This window comes from Pelodiscus sinensis, chromosome 16 (genome assembly GCF_052426305.1).
Source record: "Pelodiscus sinensis isolate ZL-2025 chromosome 16, ASM5242630v1, whole genome shotgun sequence".
NCBI classification, from domain to species: Eukaryota; Metazoa; Chordata; order Testudines; family Trionychidae; genus Pelodiscus; species Pelodiscus sinensis.
In genome coordinates this window covers 12,750,278-12,757,371 of record NC_143067.1, presented here as the reverse complement: position 1 = coordinate 12,757,371, position 7,094 = coordinate 12,750,278, and positions in this window count along the sequence as shown.

The window sequence follows — 7,094 nt, the reverse complement described above, 5'->3', positions numbered from 1 at the left end:
GTGAGGGAAGGGGGAGGCACCAGGAGGGTGCAGGGGTAAGAGAAGGTGCAGGTGCCAGGGGATTCTGGGCAGGCACCTGCCCAGTGGAGGAACCACCATCAGAGGAGAGAAGCAGGGCAGGTGTTTGATCATGTGAGCTACCCCTCCTCATCCCCTCTTCTGAGTGGGGCTACTGGAGAAGTGGGCACAGGGAGGAGAGAAGGGCTGGTGGAGGGAGGCAGGTTGCAGGAGGGCTGAGGACAGTGAGAAGAGCAGGAATCAGGACAGCAGAGGAGGGTGAGGAGTCAGGGCAGCAGAGGGAAAAGGTAGAGGTTTAAAAATATTTATTAATAACTTGGGTGGCACATCCAAACAATCCACATGAACTCAATACTGGTGCACAACACAAAATTCATTTTGCTCATGTGAGGAAACTCTTAGGCTATGTCTACACTGGTTGTTTCTTGTGCAAGAACACATCCACTCTTCCATGTGCGAGCTGTGCTTTTGCACAAGAGCATCTATGGCAGTGTGGACACTCTCTTGCCCAAGAAAGTGCCGATGGCCATTTTAGCCATAGGGCTTTCTTGCTCAAGAAATTCATGTTGCCTGTCTACACTGGTCTCTTGCGCAAGAATAGTTGCTCAAAAGGGCTTATTCCTGAGTGGGAGCATCGTAGTTCTTGTGGAAGAAGCCCTGATTTCATACATGAGAACGTTAGTGTACTTGCGCAAGAACACACGGCCAGTGTAGACAGGCAGCAAATTTTTGCGCAAGAACACACGGCCAGTGTAGACAGGCAGCAAATTTTTGCGCAAGAGTGGCCGCTTTGGCGCAAGATTGTGCCAGTGTAGACACAGCCAAGGGGAGGGAGGAAGGCAGGGGCAGGGAATCAGCACTGGCTCAGCATGTCTACATGGTTTGGGGGAAGGTGCAGAGAAATTGAGCTCAACTGGGTTGCAGAGTGGGGAGGTCTGGGGGGCTGGGCTGTGGGGTGGGGTGTGTGTGTGTGTGTGTGGGGAGCTCAGAGCTCGGTTTGACTGCAGGCGGAGGGAGGTGCCGGGAACCGGGGCTAGACTCAAGGGGAGGGAGGGACAGGGCACTTGGCTCAGCAGTTTTGTGGGGCTTGGAGGAGGTGCAGGGAAACGGGTCTCAGCTGTGCTGTGGGGGAGGCATGCAGGGAACCAGTACAGGGCTCAGCTGGGCTGAGGTGGATGGGGGAGGGCATACAGAACAGACGGGCAGCTCAGCTGGGCTGTGAGGGGCTGCAGGGAAATGGTGCTGCACTCCCTTGGATTGTGAGGGATGGTTTTGGGGGAAGTGCAGGGAACCAGCAGGGGTGGGCAGCTTAGTTCGGTTGCAGGGGATAGAGGTGCAAAGAAGCCTAGTGGGGAAGAAGGGGGGGGACCAGGAGCCCTGAAATGACCTCCCCTGGTCCAAAAATTCCTCATCTGGGACCAGTCAGGTCTAGAGGGTGCCAGATCAGGGAGGTCCAACTCCTACCCAAGTCCCCTCCTCGCACCCTCCCTCGTAGCCAGACACCCTATATCCAGCCTGCTTCTGCACCCTTCCACCCAGCAGCACCCTCTCCCCAGCCCCAGCACACACTAGCACTCTGTCCTCTGCACACACTAGCACATTTGGGACCACATTAGTGAGGCTTGGGGGTTTTTGGAGGAGCTTTTTTTGTTTTTTTGCATCTCACTTGTGTGGCCCCAACTGATTTTTCTGTGGGTCAGTGACCTTTGACTCAAAACAGGTTCCTCACCCCTCTCATATATAAAGACAATGCTAAAACCTTTTGAGTTTGACATAATATTTTATTTAAAAATGAAGCCAGGCCAACAAGCCCCCAATTGGGACCAAACCCCCATTTCACTGCAGCATCATAACACTCCTACACCACCTGACCCCAAATCTGAGCCTATCATACACTGGAACCCCCTATCCTGAGCTTCTTACATCCCCACACTCCGGCATCCCCACATCCTCAGTCTTCTGCCACAACATTCCTCCACCATCCACACATCACAAATCTGTATCCTGAGCCCATCATACTCACAGCCTCCTTGCCCTGAGTCCCTCACATATCCAGCCCAAATTCCTGCACCCTCACATCCACAAGCCCTGGCTTGCTCAGCACCCCAAGCTTCCACTTGAACCCAACACTCCCCAGCCTAGAGCCCCCTCCCTGAGTCAACAGCCCCTTCTCCTGCATCCAAATTCCCTCCTAGAGCTTGTACTTCTCACACCTTCCCACACCAAAATCCCTCATTCCCACCCCACACCTCACTCTCACTAGGTTGAGACAGGTATAAGGGCTGGGTATAGCAAGTGATGGAGAGGAGGGGAACAGAGCGGATGAGGCCTCACAGAAGGGAGATGGGGGGGGGTCTTGGGGAAGGAATGTGAATTTCATGAATTGGTGGGTCCCTTTCTCCTCCCCCACCCTCCCCTTTTTTTTGCTCGACAAACCTAGGGGTTCCTTGAAATTTTGAAAAGCTGAAAAGTGTTCCTCAGCCAAATAAAATTGGGAAACACTGTGCTACTTCAGTCTCTCTGGTAATTCCCAGCCGTTAGAGTTGCACTGACTAATCATACAATAGTTTCACTATTTTGCTGCAAAGCAAAGGAGGACGACAGAAAATTGATCATTGCATTTACTTGTAAAATACTTCAATATATATCTTCATGAGAGGGACTTATATCTTTGGCCAGCACAACAGGGCCCTAGTTTTGACTGGAGCCTCTGGCCAACATCATCATATAAACATTTCATGATGATAACATATTGTTAAATTGACAACCTATGCACCATGAATGTTTATTGGTATTATAATTTAGCAGATTTTTAAGACTGCATGTTTAGTGTGCTTCAGATCTACATTTTTTTTATGAAAATAGCACATAGGCAGAAAGTCAAATTCACTCAGGGTCTGGATCAGCTTCTGTCAAGGCAGATGTTACTAGAGATTTTTGTGGAAGTGTGTGCACCAGGGGATAGCTTTCATGTTAATCACCCATGACTTTTCCTATAACAAGGGTCACCAAGTAGCCTGAATACATTTCTTCAGCAGTCCTTTCCTGCAGTCTCTATCAACCAGGTTCCAACTTCCTGTGGATCCCCCTCAGGAAGGACAAAGACATCTAGAGAGTTTAGTCATGCAAATCCCATTCCAATTAATGGGAACTGCACACTTAAATCCCATAGGCTACGTCTACACTGGCCCCTTTTCCGGAAGGGGCATGTTAATTTCACCTATCGTAGTAGGGAAATCCGCGGGGGATTTAAATATCCCCCGCGGCATTTAAATAAAAATGTCCGCCGCTTTTTTCCAGCTTTTAAAAAAGCCGGAAAAGAGCGTCTACACTGGCCCCGATCCTCCGGAAAAAGCGCCCTTTTTCGGAGGCTCTTATTCCTACTTTTTTAAAAAAGCCGGAAAAGAGCGTCTACACTGGCCCCGATCCTCCGGAAAAAGCGCCCTTTTCCGGAGGCTCTTATTCCTACTTCAAAGTAGGAATAAGAGCCTCCGGAAAAGGGCGCTTTTTCCGGAGGATCGGGGCCAGTGTAGACGCTCTTTTCCGGCTTTTTTAAAAGCTGGAAAAAAGCGGCGGACATTTTTATTTAAATGCCGCGGGGGATATTTAAATCCCCCGCGGATTTCCCTACTACGATAGGTGAAATTAACATGCCCCTTCCGGAAAAGGGGCCAGTGTAGACGAGCCTATCGTGACTTTGAAAATCTCAGTCTAGGCCTAAATCTCTAGCTTTTGCAGTTGTAGAAAAAAAATTCCCAATTTTACCTAAATGAAAACTAATGCATTGGTATGTGCCAAAGTGTGCAGTGCAGAAATCATGAAGCAATAGCTATGAAAGACATGAAATGTTTCCATTAATCTCTGGGGGTTACTGTGAAGCCTAATGATAATTGTGAATGTCATAATGGATCAAAGCACATAAGAGGATGATTATACTATGAACAACTAAGTGATTTATTTTGAATAACGTTTCATATTTGCATCAAGAAGTTGGTGGAACTTGACTTGTGGCTGGAGTTTGAAAAAGTCCCATCCCTCCACCCTCATGCCGGACCCCTACTATTCTTAAAATACAGCATTTTACAAAACATATTCTGATCCTGCAAACACAAATTTGTCTAAATGTAAAGACAATAAGATTTCTTTGTGTGTAAAGATAAGCACCTATGTTGTTGAAACCTCAGTAGAGGAAAAACATACTTGCTTTTCTGCAGAGGAAGCAGTAAGAAAACCCAAGACAATCTGAATATCAGTTAAGTGAAATCAAACCAGTTCTTCATAGTATTTCACTGACTAATGGCAGTTCACCAAGGACAAGCATATGACTGGTAGATTTGGATGCCTACAATTATAAATCTCCATTCAGCTGTGTTTAGAATCTGGTATTTCAATAACAGTTTATGTAAAAAGAAATTACGCATGTGTGTGATTTTTTTTTTTTTTTGGTACATCCAAGAACATACACTGAAAATATCCATGGGTTTGTTCATTCTCTGTGTGTGTGTTTGTGTTGATTATAATGCAGTCAAGAACTTTATAGGTAAGAATATATTTTGTGATTTTTCTATTATAAACTGATGTCTTATTTTTACTAGCAGAAATACCCAGCGTCACCAGGAGAAAATATAGTAAAAGGTCAGTGGGCCCAATTGGGGCCCTGGAGGAACCAATTTTGAGATCTAACAAATCCAGTTATTAAAGTTAGAAAATCAGTAGTATCCGTTCAAAATTTTGTGTCTCTAGCTCTTACCATTTCGGAGATCTTTCCCCCCTTTGAGACTTTCACTCCTGTGTAATTTGTAAATCTCAGGCTGATTAACCTTTATCTCATTTAAGATATAAAATAAATATTAGGATTCAGTCCTAATTAATTGATATTACATGTTTTCTAGTAGATAAGCATAAGGTCATTTGAATTATGATTGAAAATGTACTTTTCCACAGTATTCTCTTGATATTCTTATGCATGCAATGGTAGGTCTATTTAAAAAGATTCAAGTGTGTCTAGGCCCTAAAGAAAGGTGCCAGCTGCTATTTATGAAAATCTTTCTTCCAAAGGAAGGAGAGACAACTAGAGAAAGAAAGGAAAACGAGGCATTTATTATATATAATTAAATGGACTGCTTTGGCCACTAAAGATTGAAATACCTCTATACCTACATAGGAACTGTGACACTACCCTCTCAGCTCTTCATGGAAAAGGACGAGGAGAGAGGCCATTCATGAATTCTAAAACTAACTCTATTCCCCACAAAACAGGAAAGGGCCAGGACAACCTCCCCTCTCACTCCTTTCTGCTCCAGGTCCCACCTTTTCCACCCCTACTCCACTCCCACCCCCAAATAATACAGCCCAGGCAACTACCAGGGCAGGGATCCCGCATTTTCTCCCCAGATGCCCAGGGACTCTGGCCCTGCTAGGGTTGCCAGGTGTCCGGTTTTGAACCGGACAGTCCAGTATTTGAGAGTTCTGTCCGTAAAAAAAATTAAGAAAATACCAGACACATAAAATGTCTGGTATCTTCTAATTAGGCTAGTTTTATTATTATTAGGAGTATCAGTACGTATTTGCGTACTTGCCCCCCCCCCATATCCCCCGGCCAGCCTTGCTGCCCCTGACGCTTTCCCGCACCAGACCCTGCTTTCCACAAGCCGGTTTCCCCCATACATACACATCCTCCCAGCCAGCCCCGCCCCCCAGGTCTGAGATCAAGTGTGTCCAGTATTGTTTTTTAAGCCACCTGATAACCCTAGGACCGGCCTGCTCCTGGACAACCCTTTGTCCCCCTGTGACAGAGTGTGTGGGCTTCACTGGGCCCTGCACCCCCAACCACAGCCAGACATGACTCATCTAGAAGGAGAAAATTTGTTCCTCTTGGTTTCTGAGGACAGGACAAGGAGTAATGGGCTTAAAGTGCAGCAGGGGAGGTTTAGATTGGAAATTAGGAAAAAATTCCTAACTGTCAGGGTGGTCAAATATTGGAATAAATTGCCAAGGGAGGTGATGGAATCTCCCTCTCTGGAGATATTTAAGAACAGGTTAGATAGACATCTGTCAGGGATGGTGTAGACGGAGCTTGGTCCTGCCTTGAGGGCGGGGGGGCTGGACTCGATGACCTCTGAGGTCCCTTCCAGTCCTATTATTCTATGATCTAGTAAGCAGAACAGGTTCAGGGCTGGCCCAAGCCATTTTCCATTAAAAGTATTTGCGGAAAAGCATGCCAGTCTAGACGTAGCCCAGGGGCTCTCAAACTTGTGATACAGCGACCCCCCCTCTCCATTGCTGCAACCAGCCTCTCAGTTGTTTGCAATTTCCCTCTAAGTTGCTTGCAATCCCCGGGGGGGAGAGGGGGGGAGGTCAGGATCCACAGTGTGAGAACCGCTCACATACAGCATTAACAAAGTAAACAGCAAATGCAAAAACAGAGTGAACACTGTGCCTTCAAGAGTGAACACACCCCCCCACTACTCACACCCCCTGCCTATGGCGCCTGGGGGCATGTGCACCCCCCCCAGGTGTCACCCCTGTGTGGGATCACGGGCAGCTTGGAATAAACGTGGTCCAGCCTGGGGCTGCTCTAAGTTACCTCCGAAACCAGCCTGGTCCGAGGTGGAGGGAGCGTAGGTGCAGCCTCCCCACCTCTGCTGCATTACGGGTGAGGAAGGAGGCAATTTATTCTCCCCATTGCTTAGGTGACTATTGCAGGAGGCGTTGGGCTGGCCGTTGGGGAGAGCAGCGTCTGGGCCCCCGGCACTGGGGTAACCCCGCTACGTCCGTCCCCCTCAAGTCGTGCGTGGGGCTGCTGGGGGGGGCGAAAAGCGGGTCTCAGCTCCCTGAGCTGGGCCTGGCAAGGCAAGGCGGAGAGGGAGCCGTTTTAATCCGTTGCACTGACTAGGCACGGGCGCGTGGGGAGAAGGCGCCTCCGTCCCCTCCCCCCATTCTACGTCACTAGGCCTCACGCCGCCGTCATCCCGCCGAACACGGCGGCTCGCGTCATGCGCTCCGACAGGGAGCGGTGCCTCTACCACGGACTTTCCCGCCGCCTACAGGCGGAAGGATCTCAGCCTCGGTCGGAG